Below are 16311 nucleotides of genomic sequence, written 5' to 3'. Positions count from 1 at the left end.
TACCCTTTCCTCTCTGAGAACAGCCACCTTAGACCAAGAAAACTGAGGCTTGACCTTCTGAGTGACTTCCCTAGGCCTAAGCTGACAGTTCAAATTTGGCTTCTTTGTGCAGGGGTGAGTCTTGCTGCAGTCCTCCGGGGTGCTGGGAGCAGCGCCCTGGAGCAGGGGCCTCCTCTAACACCCTAATGCCCAGGGAAGGAAAGCTAGGGCTGGGGCAGAGGCTGGGCTAGGATAAGCAGAGGGCTGCGGAAATGAAACATCTAAGCAGAGATGTAGGAGAGAAAACAGGCTAAAAGGACTAGACAGAGACCCAGAACCTCATGCCTAGGTACCTCCCATTAACACCCTTGCACAGGGCTGGACCAGGGTGAGAGGTAAGGAGGGCACAAACTTAAGGAGGTACCCCTTTTCAAGGTCATGCCCATGCACAGTCAGCACCTGAGAAGGAGTACCTCCTTGCCTCACCCTGGTCTCACGCCTGTCCTCATTGCCCTAAGTGGGCCCTCCCCAAGTGAAAGTGAACCCCAGTTACTCCCCACGATCTGCGGATTTGCCTCATAGCCTGACATCACCTTGACATCATCCTCCCTATTCACTTGATTGGTACCAACTGGCTCCTAGCTGGGATGGCGCTGCCTAAGGCAGCGACCTCATCCTTTGAAGTCCATGCCTAGGTAGACAGTGAGTGCTAAATAAATAACTGATGAATGAGTAAATACCCCAGAAATCTTCCACCCTCCTCACCCCAAGTCTGAATTTTTCCCTCTAGACATGGCCAGCTGCAGCGGCCACCCCGGGGTTGCTTGCTTTACCTTGAACGCCATTTAATCCTCAGGCCTTCTGCCTGAGCGTGAATTTGTACAACTGGTATGTGTTTGTTCTCACATCCTCTGATACTAAGCACTGCTTCTGTCTGCAGCCAGACGCTGACTCCCTAAGGACAGAGCCCAAGGCTGGCCTGGAATTCCTTATCTGGTCTGCAGCGCTCAGCCCAGGGTGGCACTCAATATGTGCTCTGTGGTGAACACCGGGGCATCAGAACACTGTACAAGTCCTAATGCCTTATTTCTGGTTGAGGAGAGGATAATCCAGATCACATGTCTCTACAGTGACAGAGCTGGGCTAAAGCCAGGGTCCTGCATCCCAGAAGCAGTGGAATCCCCTTCTCACATTTATAATTGCATCAGGCACATTGTGAGGGTACAACACTGCCTTATGTATGTGGGCGTGGGCTGGTGGGGGCTTCTCTTCTTCCTCAGATCATACCAGGTGCATGGTCACCAACTCCAGTGAATGTGATAGAGCACGTGCGAATGGGTGGGCGTGTATGTGATGTCTGCTGGGGGTGTGTGTGTGTGTCTAGTGTCTGCTGTGTATGCATGTGTGGGTGCCCGGGGAGGTGTGTGTATGTGGTGTCAATGGAGGGTGTGTGTGGATTCTGTTGGATGTGAGTGTAGGTTGCTGGGGTGGGGGGGGGGTGTTGGCTGTGTGTGTGTGTGTGTCTGCTGAGTGTGGGTGTGTATGTAGTATCTCTTGGGTTCTGTCTGTGTGTTTGTAGTGTTTGCTAAGGGTAAGTGGTATCTGTGGGGTGTGTCTGCAGAGTGTGTGCCGTGCTGGCTGGGGTGGATGTGTGTAATGTCTGCTCTGTGTGCATGTAGGTGGCTGTCGTGCCTGCAGGCTGTATTATGATGCTGCCTTCCGGAACCTTGTGTGTAAAATGCCTGATGATATCCCGAGACCAGTTACCCAATGCCTGGGCTGGCACAGAGGGTCTGGGAGTCCAGTGTCTCAGGAGGTCAGGAAGCCAAAAGACAGCAGTAACTATTGTGACCAGGGTGCGTGGAAACCCAGACTGGGACAGGTCCTGGCTGCCGTAAGTGGACAGAGCCAGTGCCTGGAGGCCTCAACTCCTATTGAATACAGATGGCAAGGCTCCAGGCGCCACACAGATCCCAGGGCAGGGAAGGGGACTGGAGATGTCAAGTCTGGATCTGAATCCGGGCAACATTTTCCGTCTCAAGATGATTTAGAAGGAGAGGAATTCTGGGAGAAAGCTGAGCTGAGATGGGGTAGAGAAGTAAGCCAGCTCTGTCTGGCTAGCCCCATTGGCGTCCTTCTGGGCAGAGGCAGCTCCATGTTCTACAGGGCGCAGGACTCAGTGAAGAAAGCAAGAGTTGGATTTCAGCCCCACTGCCCACCTGGCTAGGTACCCTTGTGCAATGTTCAACCTGCTCGACTGTACACAGTGACCCTGGGCCTTGGCCTGGGAATCTGCAAGTTCTGCTTCTTCTGGAGCAGAGAAGAGGATGTTCTCCTCAGGCTTTGGAGGAGGGGGAAGGCCTGACTGATTGGGGTGGGGATGGCTTTGGAGCAGGAGAGCTGGAGGCCTATTGGCTGGGCATACTCTCTCCTGGGCCGGCCTTTACAGGGGAGGCAGGGCAGAAGGTACTAGCCATCTAGAACCTTATTGCTCCACAGAGTGCCAGAATGACCACTGATTGCCCACAGAAGAGCTATGACAGGGAAGAGACAACAAGAAAAGTAGAAAGAGGGCATACTAAAGAGAGCATCCAGAAAGGAGTCTGATATAGGAGAGGGGAGAAGCCTCCAAACAGTAACCCGAGCCACCAAGATGACCCAGAACCAGATTTGTAACCTCTGATGACTCACTTCTTTCTGGTCTCAGTTTTGTCATCTGATTCAGGGGGTTGGAAAAAAAATGACTTTAAGGTTCTTTCTCCCATGACTCTAACCACAGACAGAACTGGGCTGGCCTTGGGCTGTCCCAGATGAGGGTCACGCTAGCTCCTGTCCCCATTCACAGGGACAGGGCGGGGATGGGGTGGCAGCAGAGTGGGGAGTATGGATGTTTCAGTGTCGCTCATCCCCAGACTGAAAACCAGAGGCCCCCCTTGCTGTCTGGAACACCATGTTCGTGTGTGAACAAAGACTTGAAAGGACTGTTCCTGACTTTTCGCTCCAGGGAAGTCTGTGTCTTTCTAACTCAATTCTAGAATTAAATTTGGAGGTCACATCTGTAGACTTTCAGGGCTGAGATTCTGGGAAACTCCAGCCAAACTCCAGAGCTGATGTGAGTGGCCTATGACCATTGTTTTGGTTCCTGGGGCCTAGAGGACAGAGAAGGGCGAGAGGCAGAGAACTCGGGCCTTTGGAGGTCATGAGAAGGTGGAGGAGGACCTGGCCGCCTCCGAGCCAAGGAGGGAGGAGGGAGTGATGAGGAAGATTTTTCACCCCTTCAGTAAAACAAAGAAAAAAAATTATTTCTCCTATTTCCTTTTCTGAGATTAGTGATAAACTGTCTGTCCCCTAAAAGAAAATGATAAAGAGTCTAATTTTACTTGGAGGCTTAGAAATGCCATTTCTACGCAAAACAGGGAGCCCATAATCAGACTTGAGCGGGGCAGAGCTTTGATAGAAAATGTTTTCCTCTCTCCCTCTATTTCTTCCCCTCCTTTCCCTCGCGAAGCAAGATGCCCGACAGCTAAGAACAATGCTCAATAAAGTGAAATAATATTTTAGTCAAAATAGGCCGAGACTGCTCCCAGCCAACTGTAAATTAGCATTTTGAGGGCAAATATGCAGACAATTTGAGATAATGAAGCCTGATTATTCAATCCAATGAATGTTAACTAGGGAGCAGAGGCTCCACTTCCTTATCTCACTCCCTTCGATTTATTTTTTTTAATCGTTTCACATTTGAACTCTTTATTTGTTTCTGTTTTATGCCCCCCCCCCTTCACACACACATGAACACACACACACGCACACGCACACACACACTCCCTTCCTTCTTCCTCTCCTGCGCTCCTGCCTAGGCTGCTCAAGAGGACCATGGGAAATGGTCAGTCTGTCCACCTAGGCTCCCAGCCTGGCCTTCCGATCTGCCCAGCAAGCCCCACGGAGCACCCACTATGTGCACGGCCATTTGTGGAATCCGAAGGGGTGGAGAGGAGTCTCAGGGAGTCAGATACACACTAAACAGATACACACTAAACACAGGCCTCCCTTCTCAGAGCTTACAGCAGGGCTGAGGACAGGATATGGGGAAGTCACAGCCCTGGCTCTAGGAGCAGTGGGTGGAGGTAATCCAAGAAGGCTTTCTGGAGGAAGAATAAAGCAGGAACCTCCAGCTCCTGAATAGCTGTCTGCAGCTTCTGCTTGGCAGTGGCTGTTCTCCTGCCCAGGAATGATGTTTACTTGCTCAGGAGAGGAGGGCTCCCAGCTGGGCGAGGGCCCCTCCATGCTCTGGTGCTCACCTGAGCCTCGGCTTCCTCTTTTGGCCTTGGCCCTGCTCTTTGCCTCATCAGTGCCTGCCTCTCCATTCCTGCCCCTTTTCCCATGGCTCCTGTCCCAGTCCCAGACCCTGTAGCTCCCCTTCCCTCTATGCCCATGGAGTAGGTATGGTGTATGCAGCAGGAAGTCTCCCCCAAACATGGCCTCACCCCTTCTCCGTCCTCCTCAGCATGCTCACTCCCCACCACACCCCCAGCTCGCAGCAGGCCATGTTTACCATGCCCAGACCCCTCAGTGCATCTGCTCACGCCGGGATCCGCACCTGGAAGGTCTTCCTTCAGCCCCCTCCCAACCTCACCCCCCATCTACTGTTTCCATTGCCCTCTCCACACCCAGCCAAAAGGGCTTTGGTGTCAAGCAGCCTGCTTCTGTGTTCAGCTCCACCCTTTACCTGCCTGTGCTCTTGGGCAGGTTATTTCTGAGCCTCAGTTTCCCTGTGAATAAAGGGGGATGTACTAAACCCTGTCTCCTGAGGTAGGAGAAAGGACGGAATAAGCGGAATGAGCCGGTGCAGGGGGCCAGCCCTCTTAAACGTGCGTACGTTAGCTTACCACTCTGGGAAGCAAAAAGGTGAGCTGCCCTCTCAGAACTGCTGTGCCATTTGGCGTCCCCAACATGTATGGTGTCCCGCAGTCTTGCACTGTTTCTTCTACCTGGTGGAGTTTTCCCTGAGAGGTGTGGTGGACCCTGATGGTGGCCCCTTCAACCTCCCACACTACCTCCTTTTTGCCTGGAGAGGTTGGAAAATGAAAAGACTACATTTCCCAGAACTCCTTGTGTGTAGGGGTCTGGAAAAGAATAGGATTCCACCAGTTATACCTTGAAATCTGGACGATAGACATGAGCCCAAGGCTGTTTCCTGCCTCTGGCTATTTTAGGTCCTTTGTTTGTTTATTTCTTCTAGCAGCTTCCCACCATCCATTCTCTGGTGTCACCATGTCATGAGGCAAAGGTAGTGGTGACAACGTCAGTAGTGGCTCAATTTTGATTTTGTGATCTCTGTATTGCAGATACAATGGTTTCAAACCCTTGGTTCAAGCGATAGTTTCAGAGGTGGCAGTGCCACTGGGGTCAGTTCAGAATTCTTCTGGAAATCATTCCTGGATGTTCAGGTTAGAACTCTCTATTCTGGCCCCTCCAACAATTTTGAAAGAACCCAATTCTCTATATTGAATGTCTCCTTGGTTAAAATGTCCAGAGGGGTTTTCTACGCAGAGCCTCGAACAGGTGCAAGCAAACCAGGCCTTCTCTTTCTCCTAGACACCCACAGCACAGCCCCTGACACACGTCTCCTTCTTGTGACGAAAGCTTCTTCACGCCAGCAGACCTGGCACCACGATCGGCCTCTGAGCTGCCCAGCACATGTGCTGGCCATTGCCTGTTTGCACTGGCTTCATTTCCGGCCCTTCCCCTGCTCTGTTCTGCATGCAGGAGCCACCCCTGCAAACTACATTTCTCAGGCCACTCTGTCCACTGGTTTCCTGTTGGATTCAACTAATATAAGGCTCTGGAGGGCAGGAAGAGGGAAAAGACCAGATTATTTCTTGTCTTCTCTCTCCCTTTGCTAACCGTGGCATCTATTCTGTGCTTCCAACTTCTGCCAGACACCCGGGGCAAATGTCTCCGGCTCCCAGCTGTGGGCCCCTCCAAGTCGTGGCTCTGACCAGGCAGTCCCGTCTGTGGGCTCCGGTGGACGTCCTCTCCACCGTCCAGCTCTAGGGGCAGTAGCAGCTTCTTGCAATGGTTCATCTTGAAGTTGCCTCACCTTCCCACTTGCAGCTCTTCCAACACTCCTGTTACTGGGTTCTCAAATTAAATTCGCTCCGGAGTGAGCCACCTGGTGTGAGTGGGTTTCCTGACACTGCATTCCTCAAACTGGCAGGTAGCAGGGCCCTGAGCCACATCTTCCATCTTCACAGACACAGTCTGTCTTCCAGGCCTGCCTGGCCAGCCTGCCCTGCCCGGCCCAGCCAGGGGAAACATCTGGGCAGAGTCCTTCGGGGTCGTTCCCCCGCTGATGGGGGGGGGGGGCTGGGGAGGAGCCAGGGTGAATGGCAGCTTTCGCCAACACCTCACTCTTCTCTTCTCGACATGTTTACTCACAGGCTGTCTGGAAAGTGAGAATCCTCCCTAATGGATGTTTCACCCAATTAAATAATTAACTCAGAGTGTTGCTAAGCATCCTCAGCAAATGTCTTCTCGTCCTGGAGGCTTCCTCATGCCAGGCCGTGGCTGCTGCCAGCCAGGGCCTGGCCTATGCCGGCAAAGAAAAGGCTGGTGGGAGGAGCCAGGAAGCTGAGTGGGGCGGTGCCCTCAAAGTTTCCAGGCAGGGATGAGGGAGATGAGTGCCCTGGGGAGAGAAGGCCAGGAGGGGCGCTTTGAATAAGGAGGCTGAGGCTCCTAGGAAGGGCAGTAGACAGTGGGCCAAGGTGCCTACAGGGGAGTGGCTAAGTATATTACGGTTCATTCATACTGTGGAATATCACTCAGTCCTTAAAAGAAATGAAATAAAGTTACATCACACAGATAGCAAAAGATCTCCAAGATATCATAAGTGGGGGGAAATGCAGACACTATGCATTAAATGCAGTTTAATTTAGTATATGTAAATTATACTATACGCTGAACTGCTTGGAGACCCCAGTGCCTGGGAGTGGAGTGGGAAGAGGTGACTGTTCTGTGGCTCTCTGCGCTTCTGAAATGCTTAACTCTTACAACTAGATTGTGTTCTTCTATCACTTCTATAATTAAAACAAAAAAAAAAACACAGTGAAGAATACTGTTAGAAATTTAAAAAATAGCTATGTTAAAAAAAATGTAGGAGTTATGATAAATTGAAGAAAATAGATTCTTAACCCCAGGGAATCTAGATTTGCCAATCATTTTGGCCTCATGTCATAGCGAGAAGTAGACTTTCGGCAAATCCCAGTGCACGTATATATTTGAAATCAAAATTCCACAAAATGATATTTCTATTTGGTACGCATCCTGCACCCTAGTATTTTTTATTATTTTCTAATTTTCCTTTAAAAATACTAGTGTGATTCTCCAAGTAGGTTTCATAAGTATTAATAGTTCCCAAGCTATGGTTTGGAAGACACTGCCTAAACCAGTGGGTCTCTTAGGAAAGTCTTGGCCACCAGGCACGCCTTCCCCTTGTGGAGAGATTGTCTTACCTGGCATGACCACAGGATGGCAGCACTGGCTGCATCTGCTACCAGCACACAGGTCTATCTTGGAACCATTATGAACCTCAATCAAACCATTATAAGCCAGAACTGAACCATCACCCTCTAATCACGGAAGAAAGAAAGGGAGAGAGAAAGAGAGAAAGAAATGAAAGAAAGAAAGAAAGGGAGAGAGAGAGAGAGAGAGAGAGAGAGAAAGAAAGAAAGAAAGAAAGAAAGAAAGAAAGAAAGAGGGAGGGAGGAAGGGAAAGGAAGGAAGGAGGGAGAGAGAGAGAGAGAGAGAGAAAACACCAAAAACATTCCACAAGAGTGAGACCTCCTCCGAGGTAGCCCGGTCTTTTTTTTTTTTTTTTTTTTTTTTTTAAAGATTTAACGTTTATTTATTTTTGAGAGCGTGAACAGGAGAGAGGCAGAGAGAGAGAGGGAGACACAGAATCCAAAGTAGGCTCCAGGCCCTGAGTTGTCAGCACAGAGCCCTATGCAGGATTTGAACCCACAAACTGTGAGATCATGACCTGAGCTGAAGTCAGACCCAGGTGCCCTGAGGTAGCCCAGTTTTAAAGATGGAAACCAAATTCTACCTAAATTCAAAACTCAAGTCCTCACAGCTAGCTGTGTGGCCTTGGGCAAGTTTCTTAACCTCTCTGCGTCTCAGTTTCTTCATCTGTAAAATGGGCATAGAAAAAATTCTTCCTTCCCTCAAGGAGTTAAGACAACCACCGTGCCAGTGGTTAAGTGTAAGCTATTACTATTATACAGCTTTCCCTCCTGATTGCTCCCGCTGTGAAGGTGGGAAGGGTGGGCCAGCGGGAAGTGCTTTAGAGGTCAATAGACTGCAAAAATGAATGAAATCCGGGAGAGCCCATTTCCACCCTCGCCCCTGGCTCAGCCGGCTGAAGCGGTGGGGGTGAGGGGAGATGGAGTGTGGCGGGCTCTGATGGGGCTGATAAGCCATGACTCCCGTTCCCTTGTGACTGTGCCCTGGGGCTTGGCCACTACCCCGGACTCCCTGCTCCCACAACCCCCCACGTTGGCCATCACCAAGCAAGGCACTCTCCCCTCACCCTGACCCGAGGGGGCAGGGTGAAAGACAAACACCCAAGGTCTACCTCTAAGGTCTACTTCACACTTTTCCCAGAGGTCCAAACACCCCAGCGAGGGTGGGGTGCCACCTCTGGCCCCCCAGTTCACCTCGGCTCCTCCCCTCCACCAGGTGCGCAGCTCAGGCCAGCCTTCCTCCCCCCCCTCACCAGCCCAGCTAAAGGCTCTTTAACACCGGGCTCCTGGTCTTAAGGTTTCAACTTAGAAACTTGAAAACAGCATCCGAAAGTCTTAAAAGTAACCTTCAAGAGGCTATGTTTCTTCTTTTAGAATTACCTCAACTGAGACAAAGAACAAAAGTAAATTGACTCTTCTTGGCATGTGATTTCGAGGTTTGACAAATGCAGAGAACCCTGCAAACACCACCAAGACTTAGAACATTCCCATCACTTTCCAGAATTTCCTCCTTCTTTCTCCTTTTACTCAGCCTCCCTCCCCCCAACCCCTGACAACCACTCCTTTGTACTTCTTCCCTGCAGTTTTCCCTTTTCCAGAAATGTCCAGCGAGTGGAATGCTAGAGCATGTAGCCTTTTAAGTCTGGTTTCCTTCACTCAGCATAATGCGCTGGAGGTTCATGTTCCTTTTCACTGCTAAGTCGTATTCTCCTGTGTGGGTGTACCTCGGTTTGCATATCCCTTACAAGCTGACAGATACTTGGACAGTTACTGGGTTGGGGTATAATTCAAAAAGCTGCTATTTGTACATTGGTGTGCAGGTTTTTGCAAGAGCATATGTTTTCACTTCTCCTGGGTAAATACCTAGGAGTGGGATTCCTAGGTCATATGCAAATTATTTAAAAATAAAGAGAGGGCAAATCTCCTTCCCTGTCTTTGGGCTCTCCAGGGAACTTCCATTACCTTTTCCTTTGTATTTTTCCAAAGGTGTATGTGTGTGTGTGTGTGTGTGTGTGTGTGTGTGAGAGAGAGAGAGAGAGAGAGAGAGAGAGAGAGAGAGGGAAAGAGAGAGAGAACACATAATCTTTTTTAAAAACCCCAAATGGGGCACCTGGATGGCTCAGTTGGTTGAGCGTCAACGTCAGCTCAGGTCATGGTCCGCAGTTGGTGAGTCTGAGTCCCACATCTGGCTCACTGCTGTTGGCATGGAGCCTGCTTCAGATCCTCTGTCCTCCTCTCTCTCTGCACCACCCCACTCATGCTCTGTCTCTCCAAAATAAATAAACATTAAAAAAACACACCAAGCCCCTCGCAAAAAACCCCAGAAATATCAGATGATGCACATATTTTGCTTTTGTTGCCTTTTTCACTTAATGAATCTTGAGGATTATGCTCTCTTAATCCATATACTTAATATACTTAGTTCTCACTCTTTTCCACAGCTCCATAATCGTCCATATATGGAGGCACAGGCCTTATTTAGCAACCACATGTCGAGTTCTAATTTCTGTTTGAACTTAGTGTTGTAATGAACATTCCTGTGTGTCTCATGTGCCAGTGTTGAGCACAACTATGGGATACGTCACAGGTGGAGTTCCTACGAGAACAACACACACCCTTGTCACTGGTTGCGCCCCTCCCCCTTGGGCCACAGCAGTTTGGCCTGTGCCCCCAGCACCCAGCGATGCTGCCCACACCAGGGTCACCACTGGCCTGCGTCCCTCGTCCTCCTGGATTCTCTGTGGCAGGAGATGCTGCAGACCTCACCCTTCTGTTTGAAATATTCCTTTCAGGGGCTCTGGTCTCTCTTGGTTCCCAACCTCTCTCGTAGTCTCTCCTCCCTTGCCCTTTCCCCCCAGCCCTGCTGCAGACATGCAGGGGGACCCGCTCTGCTCTCTCCTGCTCCCCTACGTCTTCAGTCATGCTTGCTCTCAGGTAGCTCTCATTTTACGTCCATGGTTCTGACCTCCGTTCTCAGCTCTAGTCAGTTTCCTGCCCACCCTGTTAGATGAGAAGCCAAACCTAATGCCGCATCTCTCTGCCCTCCCAAGCTTGTCCCCACCTGCCTGCTCTGGCTTCCTTGATGGGTGTGCTGTGCTGCCAGGAAACTGGGAGGCTTTGTGTCCCCCTCTCGTGCACAGACATGTACTGTGTCCCCTCACTCTTTTCTCCCATTAATCAGTCCCCAAAAGTTGCCTTTCTCATGGTTCTTCCTCTTCTAATCCTATGGATCAGTCACCCTGGGGCTCTGCTTCCCATAACAAGGTGCCAGGCCCCGTGCAAGAATTACCGATCAAATGTATACCTCACACAGCCTTATAAGAAAGATTTTTGAGGCACCCGGGTGACTGAGTTAAGTATCCAACTCTTGATTTCAGCTCAGGTCATGATCTCACGGTCGTGGGGTCAAGCCCCACATGAGGCTTTCCACTGAGCATGGAGCCTGCTTAAGATTCTCTCTCCCTCTCCCTCTGCCCCCTCCCCTTCTCACACACCCCCAAAATAAATAAATAAACATGAAAAAAAGAGAAAGATTCTATTTGCCATTTGAAGCTCAGATTCAGTAACACATCCAGGAAGTGGTAGAACCAGGGTCCCAAGCAGTCCAGAGCCCGTGCTTGTGACTACACTGGTGTAGCCCTTTACTCCTTGAAATTGTCTTATTCTAGATTGTCTGGCCTCCAGACCATACCAAGTCCAACTGACGCTCAGCTCACAGATCAATGTTCCCAAGATACTGCTCTAATTACACTGCAGCTCTGATCCAGTGCCTTTCCTGCCTCCAGATAGAGCCCTGATGCCAAGTTTGCCATTCAAGGCCCTCAATGCACTGGGCCCAACCTGTCCGTTCCACTTCCCATGGGCACCTGAATATGCAGCTGATGTGTCTTTGCTTTCCCACATTCCCTCTTGGCTCACACATTCCTTGCTGGAGGTGCCAACACCCTCATCTCAACCAGAGCAAGTCTATCCCCTCCTTTATGGCTCAGCTGACCGCCACCTCCCTCAAAGTTCCCCACATCACAGAGAATGTACTGCCGTAAAAAGCAAACGTCTCAACTCTTGCCCCCAGATTTCTTCTCTCCTCTTTACCATGAATCCCAGCCTCTGCTCCCACTCCAACTGGTCCTGTCTTCCCAGATATCTCATTTTAGAAATTATGCTGGACTGAAACCAGTTTGGCCCAAACCGAGCTGAAGAGCATAGCTATTTGGTCAAAAAAATAATATTGTAGAGCCATTCAAAATTCAATGTATTTATTTTTGGATAATGAATAGATTTATACTGTTAAAAGTCTTAAACATAAAAAGGATACAAAGTAAAATCTTCCCTGCTTCCACCTCCCAGCCACCCAGTTCTCTTCCTCACAGGAAACAAGTATTATTAGTATCTTGTGTATTTTTTTAGCATATTGTGTGGTGGGATTTAAAAAATGTCCAAAAATTCTTTGATACCCTCCCTTGAGCATGGGTGGGCTTCGCCAGTTGCTTGTGGTGGTGTAGACTTCTGCGACTAGGCCCTGGAAGGCATTGCAGCCATTCCTGAGCGCCCACAGTGGAATCCGAGGCACTCAAGCAGCCCTCTGGAGGGACAAGGAACTGGGGCCTCCTGCCGTGGCAACCAGGGGGCGTCATCCTGGAAGCAGAGCCTCCAGCCTCAGACAAGCCTTCAGATAATCACAGTGCCCCCTGACATTTGACAGCAGCCTCCTATAAGATACCATGAGCCAAAACCCCCCAGCTGAGCTTTTCCCAAATTCCTGGCCCACAGAAATTGTGACATAACACAATTGAGTCTTGTTCACAGCAGTTAGATTCTATAAAGTCACCAAGAACACTGACCTCTCGAACACTGAACCATTGCTCTTAGGGAAAATACACGGTTAGGTTCCTGCTAGCCTCTGGTCACATTTCCAGTTGACCCATACGTAACCTTGTTTCATGTGTCCTTCTGTTTATGGACACTGTATTTAATGTATATTGTTGAGTCATTAACACTGAACTCATGGCCAACTGCACCGGAACTCATGTCTCAACAAAGGTTACGTAATGCACATTTTCTCCGCAAGGTTTCTTGTGCTTAATAACACTAGATGGCACAGAAACGCTGCACTTGGGGGCCATTTTATGCAGCAAAATCACCAACAAAAAAGCAAAGAAACGTGAAAAGCATGGCACTAAACAGACTGTGAAAAGGACACCTGTTTCCAGTGTGAGAGCTGACCCAGGAGCAGAGCGTCACCTGTGCAGTCTGGGCTGGGAACGTGCGTACAGGGCGACCTAGAATTTTCCTCGCTCTGTACCAACCTGCAAATGACCGTGAAAGCACTGCAAGGATTGATCGGGGGCTTATAAATTAATTTTAGCAAGTGGGTAAGTCCGAAAATACAGAATACATGAGTAATGAGGATTAACTGTAAATATCTGTTGTTTTAGGCCACTGAGAATTGGGGTAATTTGCTCTGCAGCAGGAGGTATAAAGAACACATAACCTAATGTGCATGCTAGGATCCCACTTCTTGTGGAGAGATGATATATGCAGAGGAGAGGATTGGGGACCAAGTGTGCCAGGACAAGTGGCTTTGGGTGAGTGGAATTATGGGTGTTTTTTAAGTGCCTTTGTTTGATGGTGTATTCTGGTTTTTCATGAAATAACTGTGTATTACTTTATGATAAGAAAACCTAACAAAACATTAAAAATTATATTTTTAGAGGCTGTGTTTGTTCCAATTAGTTGCCTATTGTTGGGCAATTGTTTTTGCAGTAAATCCCATATTGTTAGACATTTATTTGACGTATTGGATGCAATCCCTTTTTGGATATTTAAGTAATTTCATCCCTTCTCAAACCAGGTTACCTCTGGTCACATTGTTGGGCCCACATGTTATGCCACGCCCTCTTTTACTCCTGTTGTCCCCTATCTTCAACCTCCACCCCTTCCTTGATCCCTCCCCAGACCTTGCTCTGGTCTTTCCCATGAAAATAAGCAGCCCTCCTCTTGCTCCCGTAATGCGTACATTCACAGCTTCTTCCCCTTCCTCCTCCCCAAATCCTCGGCCCACTGTTGTACACCTCCTCCTGGCATCCGCTCAGCAAAGCTGTCCCCCAGTCTCCTTGTGGCTGAGTCTCACAGACCCTTCCTGGGTCCTTTATTACCCCGGGGACTTCCTGCTGCTGGCCCTGCCTCCTTCTGGGTTTCCACACACTTACTCCCTGTCTGCCCGCTCCTCTGTGGCCCCTTCCTAGCCAGTGCTCTTGGGCCTTCTCTCTCCTTGGCCCTCTTCCCTCCTTGCTCTACACCCCCTCCCCGGGAGCACACTCACCCTTTGGCTTCAGTCATGTCTGCTTGTGAGGGGCTCCCACCAGGTCCATCAGCTGTCCGATGTTGGGCCCGTCTGTCAGCTGTCCCCTGGACCTCTCACGTGGAGGTCTTGGCTTTGTCACCACACTGGGCTTGTCCACACAGGGCCCTGCAGTTCCCTCCCCCAGTCTCTCCAGTCTCTTCTTCCCCGTCTCCATTTCAGTTTCTCATGTGAGGAACTTAGGAGTCACTTCCCCCTCTTCCTTAAACTCCATACAGTGCCTGGTACTCTTAATTAATTAACCTTAATATTAATTGACTTAATTAATATTAATGAGTCTAATCAACCACCAAGCCTGGTTGATTCCACCTTCTGAATGCCATGAAAAGCTGTTGGCCTCTCTCCACCACCTTCTACTGTCTGTTATTTTTCTCTGTTTCTCCATTACTTTATGGGACCTATCTCAGAGGTGGCAGAGCTGTGAACCCAGGGGGCCTCAACAAGATGCTGTGGGAGAATGAAATCCAGCCTGCTCTCAGGGCACCAAGTGTGGGGCCTGGCAAGGGCTTCCCCTCATGCTTCCTCCACCCACCCTCCCCTGTCCAAGTGGAGGGGGTGCCTTTTTTGTTTAATTTTTAATGTTTTTTACTTATTTTTTAATTAAAAAATTTTTAAGAGACAGTGCTACCAGGAGAGAGTCAGAGAGAGAGAGGGAGGTGCAGATTCAGAAGCAGGCTCCAGGCTCTGAGCTGTCAGCACAGAGCCGGACGCGGGGCTCGAACCTACAAATCACAAGATCATGAACTGAGCCGAAGTCGGATGCTCAACCGACTGAGCCACCCAGGCACCCCTATTTATTTTTGAGAGACAGAGAGAGACAGCACGAGCAGAGGAGAGTCAGAGAGAGAGGGAGACACAGAATCCGAAGCAGGCTCCAGGCTCTGAGCTAGCTGTCAGCACAGAACCCGTTGCAGGGCTTGAACCCAGGAACCGTGAGATCATAACCTGAGCCGAAGTCGGATGTTTAACCGACTGAGCCACCCAGGTGCCCCAAGGGGTGCCCTTTAAGCTGCATATCCTCAGGGCTACATCAGAAGGGGCCCTTCTTTCTAAACGCTGAAAAGCCAGATGATATCCATCCATGCCCAGTGTCTAGTCCAGCAGGCTGCACGCCCACATTATCTCGGCACCAGCACTGCTGAGCCCAAGAGAAAAGGGGCTTCTGCCTTCACGGGGGGCGGGGGGGGGGTCCCATCCTGGCTGTGAACCAGGATAGGAGGAAGGAATTGCTAGGGAAAGGGGTGGAGGGGCTGGTGTGCATGGTGGAAATGTGGGGGCAGTGAGGATGGCCAGGGTCTGGAAGATAAGGGGATGACTAATTTCCTCGCCGCTTGCTGACTTCCTGAAAGGGCAGCCTTGCTGATGTGGGCACAGCGACCTTATTCAGCGGAAACACTGGAGTCCAAGCCCTGTTCAGGCCAGCCGCTTTGGGAGCGCGTCGGGAAGGAATTGTAGTTCTGCAAGTTACCGGCAGAGGGCGACCAGAGCTCGCCTCTGCTCCGTGCGGGGCAGGGTGTGTGAGGTAGGCTCAGGTGGGAAGGTAGCATATGCTACAGAATGTGGGGAGCAAGTACGAGGGAGAAGCGAGCTGCCTTCCACGCTCCTCTCATGTATGACATCCCAAACTCAGGAATACAGGAGAGGGGAGCTGTGGTAGTACTCAGGGAAAGTGAGTGGGGTTTGAACCTGTGGAATGTGAGGTCCTGAGGGACGTCCTGTGGGAGAGGAGTACTGGGCAACTAGTATACAGTTCTGGAGCTACGGGGATATTGGGGTTAAACATGCGGATTTGAGGTCAGATTGCAATAGTGCAATGTCTGAAGTAGCTGAGATTGCACAGGGAGCAGGAGCCCCAGGCAAGCCAAAGGGAGAGGCCTGCGGAGCGTCAGTATCTTTATAAGGGGCAGGGGAGAGAGAGGGTGGGCATATCAGAGAGGTAGAACAACCAAGGGAGAGTGAGGTGGACTCCAAGGGATGAGAGAATTTTAAAGTAGATGAGTGTCCCCATTGCCAGCCCTCTAAAGAAGAGACTTTGGGGCACCTGGGTGGCTTAGTCAGCTGAACATACAACTTTGGTTCAGATCATGATCTCATAGTTGGTGAATTCGAGCCCTGCATTGGGTTCACTATGGTCAGTGCAGAGCCTGCTTTAGATCCTGTCTCCCCGTCTCTCTGCCCTTTCCCCGCTCGTGCACACACATGTGAGTGTGCACATACTCTCTATTTCTTGCTCTCAAAAATAAATAAAACCTTAAAAAAGGGGAGGGGCACCTGAGTGGCTCAGTCTGTTAAACGTCAGACTCTGATTTTGGCTCAGGTCGTAATCTCACAGTTTGTGGGTTTGAGGCCCTCATCAGGCTCTGTGCTGATAGTGTGGAGCCTGCTCAGGATTCTCTCTCTCTCTCTCTCTCTCTCTCTCTCTCTCTCAAAATAAATAAACTTAAAAAAAAA

The 16311-nt window shown here is 50.0% G+C and overlaps 1 protein-coding gene across 1 annotated transcript in view; it reads left to right on the top strand.

Annotated features, from left to right (window-relative positions):
- The window catches only part of RAB11FIP5 (RAB11 family interacting protein 5), a 106720-nt gene that overhangs the window by 28460 nt on the left and 61949 nt on the right, over nucleotides 1-16311 (top strand). The window lies entirely within an intron of this gene.

Source organism: Suricata suricatta, chromosome 4 (assembly GCF_006229205.1).
Source record: "Suricata suricatta isolate VVHF042 chromosome 4, meerkat_22Aug2017_6uvM2_HiC, whole genome shotgun sequence".
NCBI lineage: Eukaryota > Metazoa > Chordata > Mammalia > Carnivora > Herpestidae > Suricata > Suricata suricatta.
Note: the sequence above shows the minus strand (reverse complement) of the source record. Positions and strands in the feature narration are given on the sequence as shown.